The sequence below is a fragment of the Leptosomus discolor genome, unplaced genomic scaffold (genome assembly GCF_034619465.1).
Source record: "Leptosomus discolor isolate bLepDis1 unplaced genomic scaffold, bLepDis1.hap2 HAP2_SCAFFOLD_45, whole genome shotgun sequence".
NCBI classification, from domain to species: domain Eukaryota; kingdom Metazoa; phylum Chordata; class Aves; order Leptosomiformes; family Leptosomidae; genus Leptosomus; species Leptosomus discolor.
The window spans coordinates 1,697,792-1,712,083 of record NW_028237842.1 but is presented as its reverse complement, the minus strand read 5'-3'; the positions used below and the strand labels follow the sequence as shown (position 1 = coordinate 1,712,083).

Below are 14,292 nucleotides of genomic sequence, written 5' to 3'. Positions count from 1 at the left end.
CTGCAGGGTAGCACCACCCTTTCCTCCTGGGGCAATGCCTGCTGAGATGCAAAGGCAGCCTCAGTGCCAGAGGCCTGCTCTGTCCTGCCCATGCTCCTCTCTGGGCACGCACTTGCTGCGCTCGACTTAGTTCTTGAAATAAAGTCACCAGTTGTCACAGCTGACCATGCTTCAGTCCAGTTCAGTCTCCTGTGCAAGGCAAGGACTTCCACGGCAGGCCCCTGTGGCAGGAGGCTGCGGGCAGACAAGTCGGGCCCAAAGGGGAAGCGTCACACCAAAGGGCTGAAACTGTGCCTGGACAGAGGGGAGGGTGCTGGGAGCCCCCATGGGGTGGAGAAGACGGGCCCCCGAGGCTCACAAGAGGACAGGAGACAACGACGTGCCACGCAGACAGCCGTGGGGGCACGCGTTAAGGCACGCAAGCCCATGCTTAGGGCCTGGCTGGGGTGGTTTGACCCTGCTTAGGTGGCAGGTGCCCACCGAAGCCGCTCTATCGCTCTCCCCGTCCTCAACATTTAAAACATGCCATCACATTAGCTATTGCGGTACGAACGGCCACCTGAATCGGGGCTAGATGCTCTTCCTTTGCGACATGCTTAATCATGTCTGCGATACTTGACCCCACTGGCAGTGATCGTAAGATTTCTTTGGTTGCCGAATTACACTGCTGACGTAAACGATCTGCAACAACCGGGCCTTTCGCTTCCGCAGGCAGGGTCGAGGAATCGACCGCTGCCTGGAGGCGATCCACAAATTGTGTAAAACTCTCACTCTCATTTTGCTTTATCATGGACCATGGCGATGGCTTGACAATAACTCTAGAGGCCGTGCGAATGGCTTCTCTGGCCGCACGAGTAGTTGTCAGAACTTCGTGGGCCCGCAGGCCCTGGGCCTGCGCCTGGGGGGTAATCATTTTTGGGTCTGTACCTATCAGCCGCTGCAGGCTGGAGCCATGGAGCGGGTGATCCGCCCCGGTTACTTGGGCTAGTTTCCTCGCACAGTTGTCCTCCCATTCTTGTTTAAAAACGATCAGCCCTGCCCCATCAAAGATCAATCTACAAGTTTGTTTTATGTCGAACGGGAGCATATCGTCTCCCCCGAAAACGCCATCTATGAGGGTGGAGACCATGGCAGAATTAAGCCCTTTATCCGCCATTGCCTTAACAATCGCTTGTATATCCTTAGGGTTTACTGGCGAGTGGACCCTCTGCCCCCCGTCCGGCACCCGGACCGGGAACGCTAGCGTTCCTAATTTTCCTCCAATTAGTAAGAAGAATTTTTTCCCTTCGCGATCACTCTTTACTTTGGATGGGGATGTTTTGGCATTCAACTGCAGCTACTCTCATTTCTTCTTCCTCTGAGTTTGAATCAGTTACGAGCCGCTCGTCCCAGCTAGTGTCTGACCCGGAGTCGGAGCTCGACTGACTGGTTACTTCCGGTTTGCAGTGCCTTTTTGTCAGGCTTCGGCCCCGCCCACTTCCCTTGCGGGCGGGCCGTTCCCTCCCTCTAGGCTCGCCCCTCCCTCTGCTCGGCGGGGTGTTTGCCCTATAAGGGCATTCTTTCCAGCGACCGCCCTGATTGGCTTTCTGCCCGTCACTCACGCCCCCCTCCTCTTTCCAGTCGCCCCCAGCCCCCTCTTCCCCTGTCGTTCTCCTCCCCCTCCCTATTGTGTGCGCTTGTTAGTGCTAGCGCTTCTTCCCCGTTCCCGCCATGGGCATCTTCACCTCGTCCTCCCCGCTTTGCTCGGCGCCATCTTGGGGCGCGTAGGGCGGTGCTTTAGCCCAGACTTCATTAGACCCCGATCTCTCCGTGGCGCCTCTGGCCTCTTCGGCTAGTCTACCCCAGAAGGATTTAGCTCGTTCTTGTCCCTCAGTAAGCGGGTCGGGGTTTGGGGATTGAGGGGACGTGTCGCCCTCTTGCAGATTTTTAGGCTTAGCAGAACAGTCATTGTCTGGGGGGTGCAAAGTCTGTGTGGCTGCTCCAACTCCCAATTTTGGGGTGGCCCACAAACAGTTCTTTGCTGCCCTCCAGGTCTCCTGCTCTTGTATGGCCTTCTGCAGGGCTTTTACAACTTTCCCCCACGACTTAAGATTTTTCCCTCAACCCAAAGACATCTTCTCCTCAGCTAACGTTTTAGTACATTTATCCCACACTTCAGGGTGGAGAATATCCACCGGCTGGTCAATGACCCCAATTTGCAAAAGCCTCGCAACCACGAGGGTAAAATCTTTAGGTTTACAATCAACACCCCACTGCTTATGTAATTGTGATACGACCTTCACAAGGGCTTCCATCCTCCTTGTTGGTCCGGGAGCGTCCTCCCCGCCGGGCTGGTCCTGCCGCTCTGGCCGCCGTTCACCCGATTCCAGGCGAGTGTTCCTGGGTTCGGCACCACTTGTTGCCTTTGATGGCGTGGCGACCTGGCTCAGGAACGGCACGGTGGCCTTCCCCGGGCCGCTCGGGCCATTAGCTCGCTGACACCAATGTGGTCGACGGCAAATGGCGTTTATTGCTGGGTGATGCGGCGTTATATAGCTTAGGTTTATGACCTCATTTCCATCTGCTTACATTATAAACTAGGCACTATTGGCTATCGGGAGGGGGGGCCCTATGTTTCCGTACAGCGCGATATCTTCCGGCCGCCAGACCCTAACTATCTACAGTTGTTCATGCCAGCACTCAAACGTCACGCCGTCATCCCAGCAGGGTCTTTGTGAAGCCAGAGCGGTGTGCAGCAGGGCGGTGGATATAGATTCACAAGCTCTTACGGGACCCAGGAGAAAGTTTCGCCTGCAGTTGGGTCTGAAGGAGGGAATGGCACACTGCTAGAGCTTGGATCGCAGTGTTTCTGCAGCGGGAAGGAGGGGAAAAGCGGTGGAACATCTATCAGAACTCAAGGGTGCTTTCTGAAATACAGCTACAAGCACTATTTATTTCATCTCCTTTCATCCCCCAGAGGAGAAAGACAAACTTTACCTCTGCTTATCGTTGCTTTAATTGTTAAGAAACTCGAAGGCTGGCTGTGATCTCCCACATGTCAGTGAGAAAACATGATGAAAAATAGGAAGAAAAAGGGAAGGGAATAATGTTGGCTGAGCAGCTGACTCGGCTACCGTGCAGAACTTACCAGCACATCTGCCTTATCCCATCATTATTATTGTGGTGGCTTGCCATGCCATCTAGCAGGGACTCGGGGAACTGCCAGTCCCGGGGAAGAGGTGACAAGGCAACACAAAAGCAATACAAGGCAAAACGTTCTGGAATAGATATTTACCAAGAATAAACATGAACATTTTCATTTTTCAGAGAAAACCGTCTCGGAATGAAGAGCATCTTCTACAAAGAATACCCTTTGCCTTTAATTGTGTAATTCAGACCGAGCCCTTTCACAGGTTCACCACACATGGTGTACGACAATATTTTTCTTCTACTTTCAAATGTCTCACGTTTGCTCATTTTTTTCTAATATTAAGAAAGAAAATCTGCAGCTGGCTTTCCATACATCATCAGGCATTACTATTTCACCTTCTTTGTACTCCTTTTCTTAATCCCTTCTCCGATTTTTTTTCTGATGCTTCTTTGGGTTGAACGCCCCATGCTTCCAGACCAGCACCGAGACTGCACTCCCAGTGGTTTGTGAACATCACCAGTGACCACACCAACTACACCACCACCTCTCTAATGTAGTTGTACTTTACTCCTTACTGGCACGCAAAAGAGGCTTGTTAGGCTTTTCCTTTTTTGACGGGCTAACGTGCCATTTTTTAAGTTAAAGTCATTTCCCATCCAAGAAATTACTCATCCCCACCAGACAGACCAAACCAAAACAGCACCTTAAGGCAAACTTCATCACTTCATCTTCCTCCTTGAAGACTGTATTTTATACTGCGTGGACAAAATCGTACTTCTGGTCTCTTTCTAAGCATCGCCTGAAGCAGGAAAGTTGAATGACAAATATTTTATTTGGTTTTAGTATAAAGCTACAGCCGTTCTATCACTTGGCCACACAGGCAAAGCCTTTCCCAACCTGGACATATACCAGTAGTATGTTTGCCCCAAGGAACTCGTAAAAGGACACGAGGATGCCCCTACTGCTGCCCCTCTGCCTCTCGCTGGGAGCCCAAGTCTCGGGCATTCTATAGCCATCGATAACTTTGACATTTCCCTCTCCCTCTTCCTCAATTTCTACTCTGTCTATCTGCCCTCTCTAGCATGAATGCCTTACACTCCACACCCTTCTCCCACAGGCCTTCTCTCCTCACTTTAGTTGTTGTCTTTGGCTTTCTCTCTTGCAGCACGCAGCAGATCCTCCCAACATGTGGTTACGATCCCTCTGCAAACAGAAGCGCTTTGGCTGCATCCTCCCCATTGCAGCTCTCAGGATCACCACCACAGATAGCTCAGGGAAAAAATGGGGACAAGCCACGACCTGCTGTTGACTCCACCCCTGTGCTTCCTCCAGACCCCTCATCCAGCAGAATGGCCTGAGGGGAAAACAAGGACACAGGCCCTGGCTAAAAGACCCAGCACACGACTCCAGCCTCCCCCAGCCCTGCTCTTGGCCATGGACCTATTTCTTCTCGTCCCCCTGTCAACAGAGGGGCGTCAGTCCCTAAAGTGTGCCTCAAGGGTGACGTCTTGCTGCCTGGCGGAGCCCCTCTCTGCAGGCACATCGCTTGCCTATCGTCTGCCCCCAGGCACGGGACGAGGAGGGGGCTGGGGCCCACGGCCCATGAGGGGAGGTGGAGGGCGGTCCCTGGGCCCAAGGGGCAGCCTTTCCCTGGGGCATGTTGGAGCGAGCCCCAGGAAAGGGGCCCTCAGCCCTCACCACCACCCTCCTCCTTCTCCTGTCCTTGGGCACCTTTCAGGCCATGGGCCCCCCATGCCTAAGCCCACCATATTTGGCCACACCCATCAGCCAGCGTCACAACTGACATCACCATGGCCACACTTGACGTCACAATGGCCACCTCACTGCCTTCTGTTCCGGGCCCTATAAAGACAGGGGCCCCTGCAGCTGGCCCACACTTCGCTGCCAGCCCTCGGACGCCAAGCATGCTTGGAAGGAAGGGGAGCTGGAGCGGCGAGGCGGATGGCTGCCCACCTTGCCATGGGACGCCACAGAGCGGCTTCCCGCAACCCCAGAGGAAGAAGCAGAGGCAGCGGAGGAGGAACAACAACAACAAAATCACCCCTCCTGCCGTCAGCGCCAGCGACATCGATTCCCTGGTTGAGGCCATGCAGCGCCTGTCCATAGGCCCACCAGGGAACAGCGTGGAGCCCAGACAGGCCTCCCTGCCAGGGAGCAGCCGGAGCGGCGAGGCGGGTGGCTGCCCACCTTCACGTGGGACAGCACAGAGACGGTTCCCGCAATGGCCAGAGAGGAAGACACCTCTCAGGAGCCTGAAGAAGGACAATCGGCAGAGGAGGAGGAGGAGAAGGAGGAACACCACCACCTCTCATGCCACGAGAGCCGTCGCCCGTGCTCACACAAGCATCATCGTCCAGTGCACCGCAGTGGGCACACAGGGGAACAGCGTGGGGCCCCGGCATGTCTATCTGCTGAAGGCATGGTACGAGGCCCAGGTATGGCAGCCCACCAAAGGACGACGCTGGAGCCATGGAGGTAGATCCACCTCCAGAAGAACCATGGCAGTGGGTGCACCTGCCACAGCCATCACCTGGCAGTACCCCAGCCACCCGGGCTCCTTTGCATGACATGCTGCCAACAGCGTCGCAGGAGCGCCCGGACGGCTCCCCACCAGCGGCCCAGCCTCTGCCCCTTCACCACGGGACGACAAACAACGACAAAAGAATAAAAGTGCTTTCAGCCTCTCTTATTTGGCACTTTGGTGACTGCATCTACACTCCTGTCACCCGTCCTCGTCTCTGTCATCAAGTAAGGGGCTCTTTTGGGAAACTTGACGTTTCCATGCCCACCTTCGTGCTTTGGCGGTGCCTTACATCCTGGGGCTTTTAGGCTGTTACATCACCAATTTGATACTAGGTGGGTTTTTTTTAACGGACTAAAAGTATCCTAATGAAGGCACTGAACACTACGAATTGCTTGTTTCCAAATTATCAGTCTCACTTCAGCGTCAGGTAAAATTATGGGGGTCATTCTGGGAGTTACTGAAAAACACTTGAGAGACAAGGCACTCGTTGGCCATAGCCAAAATGGGTTCACAAGGGCAAAGCCCTGTTTAACTGAACACAAACGCTAGGCACTTCCACAGGCTCACCTGCCACCTCTCCCACCAATAAACAGTACTTTTGTTAATTGTCAAGGGTTGCGTGGGCCCTTCTTTCCCATCCCCCATCACTGCCCCTTGTGAAGAGGTGCCATCTCTTCTGCACCGAGCCCCAAAGGCAGAGCGGAGAGGCCCTGGCTCCCATCAAGCTGCTCCCTTCCCCACGTGGCAAGGGACACCCACAACCTTGCCGAAGGTGGCCTGATTACTAAACCAAAACACTCATCCTGTCTGAGGAACAGTGATATTCCACAAAAGAGCTGTACCAAGGTCCTGACATGGCCATGTTCCTGCAGCTCTGATTTGGGAGATCCCCTTGGTTTTGCATCGCCTGCTAGGTTTTCCTAGCAGCGTTCACTCACCAAAGGTGGGGGGGGGGTGGGGGGTGGGGGGGTGGGTGAGGGCTCTCAATCCCAGGGAGTTTCCTCAGGCAACGTCCCGACCCCAGGGGAGAGTCCCCGACTGCAGCCCTGCTGCTCCCAGGAGGACCGGCTCCAGTCGGCCTCCGGTGAGGCTGCATGTGTACCCGAGTGATACAAAAAGTGAAGGGAAAAAAGGACTCAAAAGCAGCGTGGCCTTTTCCGTCACTCCGATTTACAGCAGAGCGAGCAGCTCGTATTTTAACACCTCTGAAGGAATCCCTAACAAGGGCTGCTTCAGAACACTGCTTCGGGGCTCCCGAGACTCGGGCAGATCGGATTAAACGCTCAGAGCTGCCAACACAGAATAGGGAAATGAAGAGGCTATTCTAGAAAGTCCTGTTTGTGTAAGGGCAAAAAACCCCAGCTCTTTCATGATTATCACAACTGTGAGGTTCACTTTAGAAAAAGATGGGAATGAAGGAAAATAACCTGCCTAGGTTGAGGTATCACAGAACCACAGAATGTCAGGGGTTGGAAGGGACCTCAAAAGATCACCTAGTCCAACCCCCCTGCCAGAGCAGGACCACCTAGAGCAGGTCACACAGGAACATGTCCAGGCGGGTTTGAATGTCTCCAGGGAAGGAGACCCCACAACCTCTCTGGGCAGCCTGTTCCAGTGCTCCGCCACCCTCACAGTGAAAAAGTTCCACCTTATGTTAATGTGGAACCTTTTAATATGGAAGCTATAGCATGATCAGTTCATGAATGACCAGGGATTACTCTGTCCAGAGAGGGCAGGAAAGATCCCAGGAGCAGGGTGAATTTTACTGCAGAGGAAACAGCATCAACACCCTGGCAGCGTGAAGGCTACAGGAGACTATTGAGAAGATTGCAGGCCCCAGTTCTCTGTGGGACCATTATCCTGCAAGGGGCTTTGCTGTGGCAAGGCGACGGCAAACCAAACACGGCCACTTCAGCACTCGAACTACAGCGTCACCATCCCAAGGGGCTCAAGTCCGCAAGACTCAGACAGACTCAGCTGAGAAAAGAGTGAGTCCAAATGAAATGGATCTCCAGCAGGCAGAGCTCCATGGCCTGAGCACAGCACTATGCTGTAAGCTCGACTGACTGAACCTCTATTTTTCTACACAAATGCTAGTGATCTCCATGAAGAGAAAGCTGGTTTAGGCAGTTCTCCTCCAGAGCCCTTACACTGGTAAAGCCAAACAAAGAGGAGGGCCCTTCTGCAGACAGCCACAGCAAGCGGAGAGGAAAACACTTGTTAAACCCATCTGGAAACCCATTCCAGCAGAAAACAGAATCCTTACTGGACTGCTGGCAAAACTCCCCACATCTCCAGGCTGGGGGACATCAGCAACATGTCCGCACCTCTGACGTGTGGGGTCCACAACAAAGATGGTTTCCGTTCTGTGGAACCCTCTCAGCTTAACCCATCGGCAGGAGCTGGCTCATCCTGGGACTCGGTACCCCTCAGGCACGCGACCTGCAGTCCAGAAGTGCCCCTGAACAGCCCTCGATGGCCTGCATTAACACACCAGCACGTGCTTGAGACGGCAACACTGCCAAGTCATCTCTGATTTGCAGCACATACAGAGGACCCGGTTGCGCAAATTGAGCCTCGCTTCTGCTGGAACTTCCCTTACAGACACCTCCTTTTCTGTGTTCACAGACTGTAGCAAAGACCTGTTCTAGTGCAAAGGCTCAAACCCGGCCTACGATGAAGAAGCCATTTAGACAAGCCCAGTTTTCTTTCCTCACTGCTCTCTTGCTTCCCAGAAATCAATCAGGATCAGAAGCTCTGTATGAAGACTGCATAACAAAGCCAACTGCAGGTGCCTTTACCTGGTACTATTTTTGTCAGGCACCGTTCTAGGAAGAAACCAGCTTTTCCTACGTGCTTTGCTACAGCCTCGTTACCTTTGAAGATGGCGCTTCTTACCTCTGCTACCCCAATGCAGCCTCACAGCCCAGCCAAATCACACTGCAGGGAGGAAACCTTCACCGTACAGAGATGGGCACGCTACAGGAACACGTTACTCTCAAAGAACAGGCTCTTCCAACCCCTCTTCCTTTTGCTTGCCAAAGTTCAGAGTGTGCTAGAAAACAACAGCAGCAAAGCAGGGTTCCCTCTCACATCTGCCAGAGCCCATTATAACAGCCATTCAACATTAAGTCTAACTCCAGGCTGAAGCCCAGAATAAGAAATACATCTTAAAAACTGCCGGGAACAGGAAGGGCTTAAGTGGCAAGAGCAGAGAACATTGATGGAAGCCCCATCACGCAAGTACCTGATCACAGACTAACTGCACCGTTGCCTGAGTAAGCAACGTTCTCCACTGACGTGCAGCCACCGGCATCCGGAAAATGGCTCCGGGTCTCTTTTTTATTAGCGCTGAGCACACGGGTTGGAATTGGAGCTGAGGAAGAAACCCACAGGCAGTCGGTCTGGTTTCATTTAAGTGCATTAAGACAAGTCCAGGTCACATTTATGAGGAATCACAGCAGGTCCCACCCGTCCCTGCAGACCCCAACACCGCTCCTCTGCAGCCTCCCTAGGAGCAATAACCATCACACAAGAAACCTTCCTTAAAAATAAGGCCCACAGCCTGCTCTTTCAACGAGGTGCACAGAGCACAAGCTTGGGAACAACCTCTGCTTTAACTACGCCTACCTCTGCCATCTGCTTAAGGAGATCAGCTCCTAAATGATCCCTAGCCCTAAAGACACGGATCTCCCCTAGGACAATGCTAGGTAAATACCAGAGCACGGGGATACCTGGTCAGGCCAGTTAAGCTGATGGGGTGAAGGGCTAGAAAGAGAAAAATAAGATGAGGGAAAAGCCTGAGGAGCCAAGAGAGAAAGAAAGGTGCAGGGAAAAGCCCAGAGAGACAGAGAAATCAAGAAAAATAGGGACAGGGAGTCTTGCAGAGAGATGAAGGAAGAAAAAGTAGGGTCGGGGAGCAGCACAGAGGGATAGGGAAGAGGGTGGGAAGAAGGAAGACGGGACAGAGAAAGACGGGGACAGGGAATAGGACTTACAGACAGAGCGAAAAAGAGGACAGTGAACAGGACAGAGAAAATAAGGACTAAGAAATAAAGAGAGGCAGGAAGAGGGAGCAGGGCAGAGAAAGAAAAATAAGGGCAGGGAGAAGGAGAGAGATGGAGAAATAATCTGGGGTAGGCACCAGAACAGAGAGCGAGTGAAAAAGCAATAGGGTCAGGGAGCAGGACAGAGGGACAAAGCAAGAAACAATGGGACAGGGAGCAAGACAAAGTGACAGACAAGAAAAACAACAGAGAGAAAGACAAGGGAGTTTGAGCCTCACCGAGGGATGGAGAAAGAACAAGAGGGATCAGGAGCCCTGTGGAGAGATGAGGAAGAAAAAAAAAAAAAGAAAGGGGGTCAGGGAGCAGCAGAGAGGGGCAGCATGAGTAAGAGATGGACAGGAAGAAGGACAGGGACAGTGGGATACAGAATGAAAAAAACCCACCCAGAGACAGTGAGCAGGACAGAGGGAGAGAGAGAGAAAGAGAAGGAAGGTCAAAGAAAGTGTAGCCCCCGATGAGCAGCAACAGTAACAACAGTAACAACAGACAAGGAGAAGGCTGAGGTTCTCAGCAACTTTTCTGCCACAATTTTCACTGGCAACCCCTCTCCTCACAGCTCTCAAGCTAATGGCCCACAAGACAGCCACCAGGGAGACCAAGTCCCTCCCACAGTAAGTGAAGACAAGGTTCGTGACCGTCTGAGGAACCTGAACATACACAAGTCCACGGGACCTGACGAGATGCATCCCAGAACCCTGAGGGAATTGGCTGATGCAGTTGCCAAGCCACTCTCCGTGATATTTGAAAAGTCACGGCAGTCAGGTGAAGTCCCTGGTGACTGGAGAAAGGGAAACATGACGCCCATTTTGAGAAAGGGTAGAAAGGAGGACCCTGGGAACTACCGACCTGTCAGCCTCCCCTCTGTGCCCGGGAAGATCATGGAACAGATCCTCCGAGAAGCTATGCTGAGGCCCATGGAGGACAGGGAGGTGATTCAAGACAGCCAGCGTGGCTTCACCAGGGGCAAGTCCTGCCTGACCAACCCAGTGGCTTTCTACAACGGAGTGACTGCATCAGTGGGCAAGGGAAGAGCTACGGGTGTCGTCTGTCTGGACTTGTGCGAGGCCTTTGACGCAGTCCCCCCCAACATCCTTCACCCTACGTTGGGCAGATACAGATTCGATGGGTGGACGGTTCAGTGGATAAGGAATTGGCTGGATGGACGCATCCAGAGAGTAGTGGCCAATGGCTCAATGTCCAGATGGAAAACGGTGACAAGTGGTGTCCCTCAGGGGTCCGTACCGGGACCAGTGTTGTTTAAGGTCTTCATCAATGATATTGACAGTGGCGCTGAGTGCACCCTCAGCAAGTTTGCAGATGACACCGAGCCGGGTGGTGCAGTCGATATGCCAGAGGGACGGGAGGCCATCCAGAGGGGCCTGGACAGGCTGGAGAGGTGGGCCCAGGCGAACCTCAGGAGGTTCAACAAGGCCAAGGGCAGGGTCCTGCACCTGGGCCGAGGCAACTGCTGCTATCAACACAGGCTGGGAGAAGACAGGCCAGAGAGCAGCCCTGTGGAACAGGACTTGGGGTGCTGGTGGATGAGAAGCTGGACGTGAGCCACCAGGGCGCAACTGCAGCCCAGAGGGCCAATCGCACCCCAGGCTGCATCAAAAGCAGTGTGGCCAGCAGATCGAGAGAGGGGATTCTGCCCCTCTGCTCTGCCCTGGGGAGACCTCACCTGCAGGGCTGCGTCCAGCTTGGGAGCCCCCAGCACAAGAAGGACGTGGACCTGTCGGAGCGTGTCCAGAGGAGGGCCACGAAAATGATCAGGGGGCTGGAGCACCTCTCCTATGAAGACAGGCTGAGAGAGTTGGGGTTGTTCAGCCTGGGGAAGACAAGGCTCTGGGAGGACCTTATACCTGCAAGGGGCCTAGAAGGCGGCAGGAGAAGAACAATTCACAAGCGTTTGTCGCGATAGGACAAGGGTAATGGTTTTGAGCTAGAAAAGGGTAGATTTAGGTTGGACATTAGGAAAAAGTTCTTTAATATGAGGGTGGTGGATCACTGGGACAGGTTGCCCAGAGAGGGAGTGGAAGCCCCATCCCTGGAGACATCCAAGGTCAGGCTTGACGGGGCTCTGAGCAACCTGACCTCGTTCGAGATGTCCCTGCTTGTTGTAGGGGGGTTGGACTAGATGGCCTTTAGAGGTCCCTTCCAGCCCAACACATTCTATGATTCTGTGAAGGGGAGAGAGAAAGAGGAGGACAGGGGTAGGATTGGGACTTACAGGCAGAGAGAGAAAAAGCAGCTCAGGCAAGAAGCCAGAGAGATTGTGAACAAGGAGGGATGCAGATTGGGACAAAGAGGCAGCAACCGAAAAAACAGCCGTGCGCTGCAGGACAGAGACACAGGAAGGAAAAAAGCCGGGCAGGGAGCAGGACAGATGGAGAGCAAGAAAAACCAAAGGGGCAGGTAGAATAGCAGAACAAGAGAGGGGCTTGGAAACCAGAGAGGGATGAACAGGGAGCAGGGTACAAGAATAGACAGAAGAAGAAAGGTACAGGGAAGAAAAACAGTGACGTCAGTGATGGAAGGTGGGAAGGCACAGGCACAGGGAGGGACCTGCACGCAGAAGAAGGGTGACACAGCCCCAAGGGCCCAGGACTCACTGCAGCTCCCGCTCTTGGTGCTGCTGGGAGGATTTTACTGTTCAGACACTTCTGTCTCTGCCTCTCTCAGCTCTTACAATACGAAGCTTCCTAGATACACAGCCTCACGTGCGCACACACACACACACACACTCCACGGCTGTACCGTGCTTTGGCTACGCACACAGACCCCGCGGTGCATGTTGGTGACCAGCTCTGCTGAGGACTACTCACAGGGACCCTTCCTCACGCCGAGAGGCCCGCTGTCTCTTGTCTGCAGCTGGGGGCAGCTTGCAGCCGGATCCCCTTCGTGTCCTTCTCCAGCCGCTTTTCCTTTTGCCCATCTCCTCAGCTTCAGCCTGAGCTGGATGCAGCTGACGACATCCCCAGGGCAGGAACAGACAACCGAGCCCCTGGCACGGCCTCTGGCAGAGGGAAAGAACCCTGACTGTCACAGCCGGCCCCAGGCCGGAGCCCCTCCTGCTGCAGCAGCTCCTGCAGACCCCGCTCCTTCCCCGCACGGCTGCTGAAGGCCCCTGGGTTAACAGAGCCCTGGGCCTGCCCGAGGCCCCGCTCGCCGCTGCCAGGACAGGCCGTGGGGCAGCCTGGGGCTGCGGGACTGGCCTCAGGGGAGGGGCTGGGGACGGGGCAGCTGCAGGGGGGGAGCGGGGCTGGGGCGGCTCAGGGGGGCTCTGGGAGTCGGGGTGCCCAGTGCCTGTGATGGGGGGTCTGTCTCCCTTCTCCTTCCCCTTCCCAGCTCTCAGGTCACCCCTGGGCATGCCCCAGCCGGCCCGACTCCGACTCCGGCTTGGAGCTCCCACCCACCACCCCCGGGCAGCCAGCGGGCAGGAGACACCCCCTCGCCCGCCCAAGGGCCTCGCTCGTCTCAGGGGCAGCCCCAGCACTCACCTCAGCTGGGCCACGGCTGGAGCAGAGCCTGCACCTCCCGGCACCAACATGGACGCCCGGCAGCCCCTGCCCCAGAACTACAGCTCCCGGCATGCTCCGGGAACCAACATGGCCACCGGCAGCTCCTGCCCCAGACCTGCAACTCCCAATATGCTCCGGGAACAAACATGGCCGCCCGGCAGCCCCTACCCTAGGACTACAGCTCCCAGCATGCCCCGGCGCCCCTTGCCTGCTGCCTGCCCCTGCGCAGGCCGAGAGCAGGGCGGGAAACAGCCCCCAGAGCCTGAGGGCCAGCGGGAGGGGAGGTGTGGGGCAGGGCGGCAGAGAGGGACCGAGCAGCGATGGCCTCCGGGCTGGGGGAGCAGGGGGAGCACGAGGGGCCGGGGCAGGCAGGGAGGAGGCTAGAAAAGATGGAGACGAGGAGGCAGAGTGAGGAAGAGGAAGAGAAGCGGCACAACAGGCTTCAGGGCAGAAAGGGAACAGCTGGAAACCAGGGAGCCAGAGCCTGAGAGAAAGGGAGAAAGACCAAAAATACCGGCTGTGGGCACTGCTGCCATTGCTTGAGCCCTGCCCAGGAGCTGCACGGCCAGGAGCCTCAAAATAGGGGTGGCCTGTGAAAGCCCTTGCCCCGGGCCCGCTCCTGCACCCCGATGGTGGTGGTGAATGTCGCCTGGCAGGGTGGCCAGGGCCCGGGGGAGAAAACCCGTTGGGGGGCGGAATTGCCCAGCTGGTTTTCTGTTTGCTGGTTGCTGTCGCTGTTTTTAGAAATAGCATTAAAGCTCTGAATACAACCTGCAAGGAGAAAGGAACCAGGCGTACCGGGCTGGGAACATTTAAAGCCCAAACCCTCATCGGGAGGGTCCAAACCCGGTTAGGGCCCCAAGCCTTGTTTTTAGATGCCAAAGCCTCATTTCTGTGGTTCAAAGCCTCTTTTTTAGGGTCCAAAGCTTCACTGTTAGGGTCCAGACCTTCACTTCTAGGGCTCATCGCTGCATTTTAGGCTCCACTGACTCACTTGTAGGGTTTTAATCGCTCTTTTAGGGTAGAAAG

The 14,292-nt window shown here is 54.9% G+C and overlaps 1 long non-coding RNA gene across 1 annotated transcript; it reads right to left on the bottom strand.

Annotated features, from left to right (window-relative positions):
* Positions 1 to 2,679: 2,679 nt before the first annotated feature.
* Positions 2,680 to 12,638, bottom strand: LOC147412683 (uncharacterized). Its single transcript, XR_015184167.1, has 3 exons — positions 12,568 to 12,638; positions 8,923 to 9,051; positions 2,680 to 2,848 (listed from the first exon to the last, which is right to left on the bottom strand). It is a non-coding gene; the product is annotated as an uncharacterized LOC147412683 (long non-coding RNA).
* Positions 12,639 to 14,292: the final 1,654 nt, after the last annotated feature.